Source organism: Piliocolobus tephrosceles, chromosome 16 (genome assembly GCF_002776525.5).
Source record: "Piliocolobus tephrosceles isolate RC106 chromosome 16, ASM277652v3, whole genome shotgun sequence".
Classification (NCBI taxonomy): Eukaryota; Metazoa; Chordata; class Mammalia; order Primates; family Cercopithecidae; genus Piliocolobus; species Piliocolobus tephrosceles.
Genome location: NC_045449.1, coordinates 51,309,865 through 51,321,353, shown reverse-complemented (window position 1 = coordinate 51,321,353; position 11,489 = coordinate 51,309,865). Strand labels below are relative to the sequence as shown.

General features: G+C 46.7%; 1 protein-coding gene and 1 pseudogene across 1 annotated transcript in view; both read right to left on the bottom strand.

Annotated features, from left to right (window-relative positions):
• Nucleotides 1–4,042, bottom strand: part of LOC111537698 — a 24,270-nt pseudogene extending 20,228 nt beyond the window's left edge.
• The window catches only part of LOC111537357 (tubulin gamma-2 chain), a 58,619-nt gene that overhangs the window by 38,475 nt on the left and 8,655 nt on the right, over nucleotides 1–11,489 (bottom strand). The window lies entirely within an intron of this gene.

The window sequence follows — 11,489 nt, the reverse complement described above, 5'->3', positions numbered from 1 at the left end:
AAAAAAAAAAAAAAAAAAAAAAAAGTTGACTCTTTTGTCTATCTTCAGAGTTTTATTTTTTTAATTCCTTAGTTTTGTTTTTCTTGCTAATGCTGTACCTTAGGAATGGTGGGTCCATGTTTACAGACAGGTGAAGCCACCTTGGTTGTTTTTCCCATGGCGTGATCTCTGTTCACTGCATCCTCTGCCTCCCAGGTTCAAGCGAATTACCAGCTCAATGGTGGCTGCGGACTTTGAGAAGGTCAGAGTGACCCAGGAAATGTAATCTGGCCAGTGGCCGGGTGGCAATTGTCACTGAGCTCAGCAGAGTCTTCCCTGAAGACTTTCCAGAAAATCTCTGCTCCAGGAGGCCTCAAGATGCTGACTCTGGCTCTTCTACTGACAGCTGGAGTGTGTGTGTGTGTGTGTGTGTGTGTGTGTGTGTGTGTGTGTGTAAGTATGTGAGACAGAAAGACAAGAAGGGAGAAGGAGAAACATAGAACAGAAAAGACATGGCCTAGCAGACCTAGGGGAATTTTGTTTGTTTGTTTGTTTGTTTGAGACAGAGTCATGCTCTGTTGCCCAGGCTGGAGTGCAGTGGCTTGATCTTGGCTCACTGCAACCTCCCTCTCCTGGGTTCAACTGATCCTCTTGCCTCAGCCTCCCAAGTAGCTGGTATTACAAATGCACACAACCATGCCCAGCTTTTTTTTTTTTTTTTTTTTGAGATGGAGTCTTGCTGTGTTGCCCAGGCTAGAGTGCAGTGGTGCCATCTCGGCTCACTGCAACCTCTGCTTCCCTAACTGGGATTACAGGCTCCTGCCACCATGCCCTGGCTAATTTGTATTTTTAATAGAGACTGAGTTTCACCATGTTGGCCAGACTGGCCTTGAACTCCTAACCTCAAGTGAACCACCAGCCTTGGCCTTCCAAAGTGCTTGGATTACAGGTGTGAGCCACCGTGCCCAGCGGGAAGTCTTTTTTTACCCACTGTTCCAAAGTGTCAAAGTGATCACTAGTGTCACCTAGATGGCCACAGGGAAAGGTATGTAAGGTCTGCCCTAGACCCATAAGTGGGAGTGTCTGGGTGTGAGTGAGGGGAGGGGCCTGTGTCAGTCTCAGAGAGGAGCTCTGTCTTGATTGGTCATGATGAGCCTGCTACCTGAGTTAGGTGGACAGGTGACAACAGCAACTAGCTGGACTCTCTCGCTCTCTCTCTTTCTCTCTTTCTGTCTTTCTCTCTTTCTCTCACTCTCTCTTTCTTTCTTTCCTCTTTTTTTGAGACACAGTCTCGCTCTGTGCCCGGGCTGGGGTGTAGTGGCATGATCTTGGCTCACTGCAACCTCCACCTCCCAGGTTCAAGTGATTCTCTTGCCTCAGCCTCCCTAGCAGCTGGGATTACAGGTGCACACCACCACACTCAGCTAATTTTTGTATCTTTAGTAGAGATGGGATTTCGCCATGTTGGCCAGGCTGGTCTCGAACTCCTGACCTCAGGTGATCTGCCTGCCTTGGCCTCCCAAAGTGCTGGGATTATAGGCATGAGCCACCATGCCTGGCCGAAGTGTCTTCATTTCTTACCATCAGGAATTGTGAGCATTAACTTGGGATCCCAAGGATGGACTTGATGAGTGGAGAACATCTTGAAATTGTTTGCAAATCTATGTGTCCATTTCTTTCTGGGAAATGTCCATAGCAGATTCTCAAACAGATCTATGAACGAACAGAAGTTAAGAACTTTTGGTGTAGGGCAAAAGAGAAGGAGCATGTGCATTTATAAGCGGCATTGTGGTTCACATAGCAGGAACACCAGTGAATGGAGTCTGGCAGTGTACTCATGCTCATTTTGATGGCCTAGGGCCTATGGATTAACAGCCGCTGCATCACCAGATAACAGTAGTTACCTGAGGCATGTTCACAAGTATCTCTGTGGGCTAGAGATAGTAGTCTGGAACCTGCTGAGTGAGCTGGTGGCAACTGTAAAGCAGTCAGAGAAATCAATACTGTGTAGGCCAGGCCCAGTGGCTCACACCTATAATCCCAGCACTTTGGGAGGCAGAAGCGGACAGATCACTTGAGTTTCAGAGTTCGAGACCTGTCTGGGCAGCATGACGAAACCCTGTCTCTACTAAAAATCCAAAATTAGCCAGGCATGGTGGCAGGTGCCTATAATCCCAGCTACTCAGGAGGCTGAGGCAGGAGAATTGCTTGTACCTGGGAAGCAGAGGTTACAGTGAGCCTAGATCACATCACTGCACTCCAGCCTGGATGACACAGCAAGACTCTGTCTCAAATAAATAAATAAATTAATTAATTAAATTAAACAAATAAAATAAAACAAAATAAAAAATTAGCCAGGCATGGTGGCATGTGCCTCTAGTCTCAGCTACTTGGGAGTCTGAGGTGGGAGGATGGCTTAAGACTGGGAGGCGGAGGTTGAAGTGAGCAGTGATCATGCTACTGCACTTCAGCCTGGGCAACAGAGTGAGACCCTGTCTCAAAAAAAAGAAAAATACTATGCACATAAATATTGTGCATCCAAAGGAACATAGCCAGTAGGAATAGAGCAGTCACTATTGGGAGGTCACTAAACACAATTTGTTGTCAGAGGAAACAGAGTATTAGGTTATTCTCAGGCCAGATTCAATTTATGCCTCACAATGAGGGCCGAGTCACAAGGATTTCCAAGGAACCACACTAGACTTCAGTTTAAGGTTGTCTCCTGGCTCAGGGTAGGTGACCCTCTTGAGCCGTATTGCCTATGGTTGTGTCTTAGAAGCAGAAGTAGTAACCTGGCCTTCTTTAGCTCCTTGACCTAAACTCCATTCTGTTCATCTCTACTTCATCCTTTCTGGATACCCTGGGGACCTAGTACCTTTCCGTACCATCCCTGTGGCCAGTGTTATCTGTGATTCATTTCCATCCTTGGGGCCCAGGCTGATGGGGTACTCCTTTTTTTTTTTTTTTTTTTTGAGACTGAGTCTTGCTCTGTCGCTCAGGCTGGAGTGCAGTGGCGCGATCTCGGCTCACTGCCACCTCCACCTCCTGGGTTCAAGCAATTTTCCTGCCTCAGCCTCCCAAGTAGCTGGAATTATAGGTGCATACCACCATGCCCGGCTAATTTTTGTATTCTTTTCTCTTTTTTTTTTTTTTCTCTTTTGAGGCAGAGTCTTGCTCTGTCACCCGGGCTGGAGTGCAGTGGCGCGATCTCAGCTCACTGCAAGCTCTCCCGGGTTCATGCCATTCTCCTGCCTCAGCCTCGGGAGTAGCTGGGACTACAGACACCTGCCACCATGCCTGGCTAATTTTTTGTATTTTTAGTAGAGATGAGGTTTCACCATGTTAGCCAGGATGATCTCGATCTCCTGACCTCGTGATCCACCCGCCTCGGCCTCCCAAAGTGCTGGGATTATAGGCGTGAGCCCCCAGGCCTGGCCTAATTTTTGTATTCTTAGTAGAGACGGGGTTTTGCCACATTGGCCAGGCTGGTCTTGAACTCCTGACCTCAGATGATCCACCCACCTCAGCCTCCCAAAGTGCTGGGATTACAGACGTGAGCAACTGCTCCCAGGTATTCTTTATAGAGTCATTTCCAGAACTTGAAATCTATGTGGGCACCACAGAAATTTTCAGGGAGCAAATTTCTCTAGGTTCAGAAATCCCAAAGAAGGATGGGACATAGAGGAAATGGGAATTCTCAGGGAGTACTGTGTGTCAGGGGAACGAAGACGGACAACCTTCAAGCCTTTGGGTGAGATTTAGGGCTGTTTGGCTCAGCATTTGCCTCATTAGCCCAGTTGTAGGTTGAGGATCACCGAGGACCTCTCTCAGCTCCTCACCACCTCCTTCTGGCCATCTCTTGACCATGGCTGTGCTCCTGTTCATTGCAAAGTTGTCTTAGAGGAACACATCCAGCTGACAAATTTTATTCTGTGGGTGACCTTCCAGCTGTGCCGGTTCTGACCGCACCCTTTTCCCGACTGACTTTGCAGGTCAGGCCTTGGAACTGCCATACCTTCCGCTGATAATCTGTTTTACACAGCTGTCTGCAGATCCAGTTCATGACTCATGACTATTATTTGATCTGGCAGGATGTAGAATACTTGTAGTCACCAGTTTGTTTCCATTCAGGTGCTAATGGCATCTTGTATAATGTGTCCATTGGGAAAATTTCCAAAGGATCAAATATCAGAAATTCAGCTACATCAAGCCATTTGGTTTCTGATACTACAAGCTATTTGGTGTAAGGATCTTGGAATGGGTCAGGCCTGGTGGCTCACACCTGTAATCCTGGTATTTTGGGAGGCTGAGATGGGCAGATCACTTGAACTCAGGAGTTCGAGACCAGCCTGGGCAACATGGAGAAACCCTGTCTCTACAAAAAATACCAAAAAATTAGCCAGGTGTGGTGGTGCACGCCTATAGTCCCAGCTACTTGGAAGGCTGAGGGAGGAGAATTGCTTGAGCCCAGAAGGTCAAGGCTACAGTGAGTCGTGATCATGCCACTGCACTCCAGCCTGGGTGACAAAGCAAGACCCTGTGTCAAAAAAAAAAAAAAAAAGAATCTTGGGATATCTTATGTTATGCAGGAATTCTAATACGTTAATTTATAGTTGGAGAAATTACTTCTCTTTCCCCGTTTTCCACCTCCTCTCTGAGAACAGTCTAGGATTAATGTCTCAATATTCCTGATCCAATGTGGTCAACTCATTAATTTGTCCTGGGGTGTGCTTTTATTTGATTATGTGGCAAGTCTCTGAATGTCTTCTCGTTAATGAAAAGAGGAGAACTAAAAGTTATGGCCTTGACATCATTTTTTCATTTGTTCACAAATGTATTTTAAACAGCTACAATGTGCAGGGCCTGTGGTAGATAACAGGGAAATAGAGATAAAGACACTGTCCCAGCCCATAAGACACTGTCCCACCTCCGCCCCCCAAGTAACTGGGTACAGGTGTGTGCCACCACACCCAGCTAATTTTTTTATTTTTTGTAGTGACAGGGTTTCACCATGTTGCCCAGGCTGTTCTCAAACTCCTGGGCTCAAGCAATCCCACTGCCTCGGCCTCCCGAAGTGCTGGGATTACAGGTGTGAGCCACTGTGCCTAGCTGGACAGGTTATATTTTGCAACATTTTATTTTGAATTTGAAAAAACAAATGAAAGCATATGATTATATGCAAAAATTATGTTTATGTTCAGCAGTCCATCCCTGGCATTTCAAGTATTTACTCATCCCTTTAAGAGTTTCACTGAGGCCAGGTGTGGTGGCAGCCACCTGTAGTCCTAGCTACTCAGGAGGCTGAGGCAGGAGGATTATACTTGATCCCAGTGAATTTTTTTTTTGAGACAAAGTCTCACTTTTGTGGCCAAGCCTGGAGTGCAATGGAGCGATCTTGGCTCACTGCAACCTCTGCCTCCTGGGTTCAAGTGATTCTCCTGCCTCAGCCTCCCAAATAGCTGGGATTACAGGTGCCTACCACCATGCCGGGCTAATTTTCGTCTTTTTAGTAGAGACAGGGTTTCACCATGTTGGCCAAGCTGGTCTCGAACTCCTGAAGTCAGGTAATCTGCCCACCTTGGCTTCCCAAAGTGCTGGGATTACAGGCTGAGCCCAGGAATTTGAGACCGCACTGAGCTATGATCCTGCCACTGCACTCCAGCCTGGGTGACAGTGTGAGACCTTGTCTCCTGAAAAACAAACAAACAAAACGAAACAAACAAACATAAAAACAAAAAAACAAGACTTTTGTTGAAATACTTTACATCCATTTATATTGCATATAATGTATACATTGTATATTATAAATATATTTTATAATACTTGTACACTAATTAATATAGAAAGTTCATTTAGAATGTTAACTTTTCTTGTTGGTCATGGTATGAAAAATATTGAACTTGTTTCTTTGCTTGATATTCTTTTGTAGTTCTAAACTTGAATCAAATATATCCACTTTTTTTTTTTTTTTGAGATAGGATCTCCCTCTGTTGCCCAGGCTGGAGTGCAGGGGCACAGTCATAGTTCACTGTAGCCTTAAACTTCTGGGTTCAAGCAATCCTCCTCGCTCCAGCCTCCTGAGTAGTTAGGAATACAGGCACCTGCCACCAGATCTGGCTTATTTTTGTGGAGACAGGGTCTCGCTATGTTGCCCAGGCTGGTCTCAAACTCCTGACCTCAAGTGATCCTCCCGACTTGGCCTCCCAAAGTGCTGGGATTACAGGCATGAGTACCCAGCCTCCACCTGTTTTTGAAATAACCCTAAACCCTCATGTCTCCCATAGTTTTCAGAAAGACAGTAAAAGTGTCTGAAATAAGAATGTACTGATCTCCACCACCAAGCAGTTAGATTTCTCCTTCTGTTCTGTTATCATCATCTCTGCTTTTCATATCTACCTTATTGTCATTTACCATCTGTGGCCACTTTACCTCTAGCTTCTTTTCCTGTTTACTCTTCTACTTATTTACATTTAAAATATCCTTCTTTCTGATTATAAAAGTAATACATATTCATTATAGACCATTTGGAAAATATAGAAAACAAAAAGAAAGGCCAGGTGCAGTGGCTCATGCCTTAATCCCAGCAATTTGTGAGGCCAAAGCAAATGGATCACTTGAAGCCAGGAGTTTGAGATCAACCTGGGCAATATAGTGAGACCCCATTTCTAAAAAACATATAAAATTTAAATTAGCCAGGTATGGTGGCACCACCTGTAGTCCCAGGTACTTGACACACTGAGGTGGGAGGATTGCTTGAACACAGGAGTTCAAGGTTACCATCAACTATGATTGTACCACTGTACTCCAGCCTGAGTGTCAGAACGAGACTGTCTCTAAACAACAACACCCCCAGAAACCACTGAATGTTTTTTTCACTTAAAAAGGTGCCAATTTACTAAATGGTGCCGATTTACATTTTAAGCCAGCTTCAGACAAAGTATCCTAAAACACAGATTTTTATTTGTTTTTTTTTTTTTTTTTTTGAAACAAGGTCTTGCTCTGTCACTCAGGCTGAAGTACAGTGGTGTGATCTCAGCTCACTGCAACCTCTACCTCCTGGGTTCAAGTGATCCTCTCACCTCTGCCCCCCAAGTAGCTGGGACCACAGGTGCACACCACCATGCCCTGCTAATTTTTAAATATTTTCCAGAGACGGGGTTTTGCTATGTTGCCCAGGCTATTCTCAAACTTCTGGGCTCAAGCAATTTCACTGCCTCGGCCTCCCGAAGTGCTGGGATTACAGGTGTGAGCCACTGCACTGGCCCTAAAACACAGATTTCATCATGTCCCTTCTCATTTAAGAACCTGCAGCTGGCCAGGTGCCGTAGCTCACGCCTGTAATCCCGGCACTTTGGGAGGCCGAGACGGGCGGATCACGAGGTCAGGAGATCGAGACCACCCTGGCTAACATGGTGAAACCCTGTCTCTACTAAAAACACAAAAATTAGCCAGGCGCGGTGGCGGGCGCCTGTAGTCCCAGCTACTCAGGAGGCTGAGGCAGGAGAATGGGTGAACCCGGGAGGCGGAGCTTGCAGTGAGTGGAGATAGCGCCAGTGCACTCCAGCCTGGGCGACAGAGAGAGACTCCATCTCAAAAAAAAAAAAAAAGAACCTGCAACTGAGGGCAGGCCCAGAGGCTTATGCCTGTAATGCCAGCACTTTGGGAAGCTGGGGCAAGAGGATCTCTTGAGGCCAAGAGTTCGAGACCAACCTGGGCAACATAGGGAGACCTTGTCTCTACAAATAATTTTAAAAATTAGCCAGGCATGGTGGCACACACCAGTGGTCCCAGCTACTTGGGAGGCAGAGGCAGGAAGGTAGCTTCAGCCAAGGCTGAAGTGAGCCATGACTGTGTCACCCATACACCAGCCTGGGCAACAGAGACCCTGTCTCAAAAATAAAACACAAAAAAATGCTGGGCACGGTGGCTCATGCCTGTAATCCCAGCACTTTGGGAGGTCGAGGCAGGTGGATCACCTGAGGTCAGGAGTTCAAGACCAGCCTGACTAATATGGCAAAACCCTGTCTCTACTGAAAATACAAAAATGAGCTGGGTGTGGTAGCGTGCGCCTGTAGTCCCAGCTAATTGGGAGGCTGAGACAGGAGAATTGCTTGAACCTGGGAGGCGAAGGTTGCAGTGAACCGAGATCGTGCCACTGCACTCCAGCCTGGGTGACAGGGCGAGACTCTGTCTTGAATAAATAAATAAATACCGCCAAAACAAACTTTAATTCAGGTTGTATCACCTCGGAGCACTTCTTAGTGGGTGTAGAGGAAAGAGTGTATTGATTTGGTGCCAGAGGACACGAGGTCTAGTGTGTCTTTTATGTACCAGCTGTGTGATGTTGGACAAATTACTTAACCTCCGTGAACTGATTTCCTATGATGATAAATCACGCAAAAAACCTCCCTCAAAAAACCCAGATAATGAATGCATGTGCAAGTGCATAGTGCAGGGTAAAACACTATTCAAATGGTAACAGTGCTATGTCACCCCTCTAGTAAAAGTGGGAACCCCTTTAGTAGGGTGAATTGTGAAGCTTAGTGCTGGGCAACTCAATCTCCGTTTTTAATTATGCTTGCTTAATTCATGAACACATATCTATCAGGCCTTAATTTACCCCTGATTATTTATATGTACTGCTTTGCAATTTTCTAATCATTCTCCGTGGTGGTCTTTCATTTAGGGTGACCATCTGTCCTGGTTTTCCTAGGTCTAAGGGAATGTGGGGATTTCGGGGGGAGGGTGTTGTTCTTATTTTATTTATTTAATTTTTTGTCCCCATCATGGAATGTTTTTTGGTTTTTTTGGAGTGGCCAGGGTCTCACTCTCTTGCCCACACTGGAGAACAGTAGCATGATCACAGCTCACTGTCACCTTGACCTCCTGGGTCAAGTGATCCTCCCACCTCAGTTTGGAGTAGCAGGGACCACAGGTATGCACCATCATGCCTGGCTAATTTAAAAACTTTTTTTGTTTTTTTGAGATGGAGTTTCGCTCTGTTGCCCAGGCTGGAGTGCAGTGACACAATCTCGGCTCACTGCAACCTCTGCCTCTGGGGTTCAAGCAATCCTTCTGACTCAGCCTCCCAAGTAGGTGGGATTAAAGGCCTACCACCATACCTGGCTAATTTTTGTATTTTTCATAGAGACAGGGTTTCACCGTGTTGGTCAGGCTGGTCTCAAACTCCTGACCTGCCTCGGCCTCTCAAAGTGCTGGGATTACAGATGTGAGCCACCGCACCCGGCCAAATTTAATTAAATCTTTTAATAAGTGATGTATTAGTAATTCAGAATGTCAATTTCAAATATTTCTGTTACCTCCCTAGGGCAGCCCCTTCCCTGCTTGAGATACTTGAGAAGGAATGGAAAGGGAGTAAGTGCTGGGAGCGGGCATTACTTGGGGGTGGGTTGTATGTTGGATTTTAATGGACTCTCCACTGAGGAGCCCATTTTCTAGGGAGATCTAGAATGTTTGCAACTGGCAGACAGCAGGATAAGGCTTAATGGACTGACCCACCAACTCTTTGTCCAGTGTCTCTGCTCGCCACGTGCTCCCCACCCACCGCGTGTGCTTGCCACCTCTTCACGTCTCACTTTCCAAAGTTACAGCTTCTAAGTTTCAGATTCATTTACACAGTTCTATTTTTGCCTGTGTGCTTCCTGATATAGATCTCCGTGTCATGCATGTTTGAGGGTCCCTGGGATCACATCACACTGAAGTCTAGGAACATTAGCTTTAAACAGCTAATTTTCTCATATTTAGTTGCACAGAAGTTCCTGTTCCAGCCTTGAGCACTGGCCCGCCTCCAGGCTTTTCCTCTGTTTCTGCAGCAGTCCTTGTCTCTCAGCGGGGACAGTCTCTTCTGTGGCTTACAGTCTCTCACACCACAGGGACTTTTCACTACCAGCACCACCTGCTGTCCTGATTCCCAGAGGCCTCCCTCCCTTTCCACCTGGCCTCTGAGCTGCCCTCTAGTTGACACACTTTGGGGTTTGCAGGCTGGCCAAGAACAGGGAGGGGCTGCCCTGGTTTGGGGTGATGGGTGATCTGGAAATAGCCTTGGGGGAGGGATCTGGTTCTGAAGTTAGCATTGAAGGCTTTGTCTGTGCTTATAATGCCTGATACTTAGCCGCCAGGAAAAGGAGGTGTCTTTGCAGCTCCATTTCTCCCCCGCAGGGCATGTATTCACCCCTCTGGGTTGGTGGCTGTAGTACTAACCAGACATAATTTTTATTCTAGACTACCTGGTGTTTTCTCCTGCTCAGGGCTTTACATGCTACTTTACTGGATCCTCCAAAGGAGGGCCTGGGGGTTGCTTATGGCCTGGAGGTGGGCCAGGTGGCCACTCACATACAGCAGCCTCAGTACTTGTGCCAGTTTGTGATCCCCCATTCAGCACCAGCACTCATGCAGATGCCTGCACAACTTATGCAAGGTTGGTCTTCAAGGGAAGGTGAAGGAAAGGAGAACTGAGGCAAGGAAACTAGTGGTACAGAAGTAGGAGGAGGAGCTGAGAAAGGACCAGGTGCACACTGGTTTTCACTGAAGTCATCTTCTTTCCTTTTGGGAGAACAGGCAGCTGGTTCACACCAACCAGGCTGGCTCTCCCTGAGTCAGCCCCCTGGAGACATTGGCAACTGATAGTGACAGGTTGGTTGTCTTGGCTGTGATGTTAACAGGCTCGTGGCCTCTCTGCCACCCCTCAGTCAGCCTAGGGCCTGGCTTCTGATGGCCTGTTCTCTGCCCATCAGTCCTGAAAGGGTCTCCTCTGTTCATAGGGGTCTGGCCTATATATTGTTCTCTCTGTTCACATGTAGAACTTTATGAAAGATAAACAGGTTCATACTTAACTGGCAGGGGGGATAACCATGAAAGATAAACAGGTTCATAGAAGGAAAATTATATTCCTAGGCCAATAGTGAGCAAGTACAGTTGTCTCTTAGTACCCACAGGGCATTGGTTCCAGGACACCCAAGAATGCCAAAATCTGCAGATGCTTAATTAAATAAAATGGTATAGAAAAAATAAAATATGGCCATGGCTCATGCTTGTAATCCCAGCACTTTGGGAGGCCGAGGTGGGCGGATCACTTGAAGCCAAGAGTTCGAGACCAGCCTGGCCAACATAGAGAAACCTCATATCTATAAAAAATACAAAAATTAGCTGGGCATGGCGGCGCATGTGTGTATCCCAGCTACTAGGGAGGCTGAAGCACAAGAATTTCTTGACCTGGGAGGAAGAGGTTGCAGTGAGCTGAGATGGCGCCACTGCACTGCACTGGGCAACAGAGTGAGGCTGTCTCAAAAAAAATCAGGAAGAAGAAACTATATAAAATGGTATAGAATTTACACATAACTGGCCGGGCGCGGTGGCTCAAGCCTGTAATCCCAGCACTTTCGGAGGCCGAGATGGGCGGATCACGAGGTCAGGAGATCCAGACCATCCTGGCTAACACGGTGAAACCCCGCCTCTACTAAAAATACAAAAAACTAGCTGGGCGAGGTGGC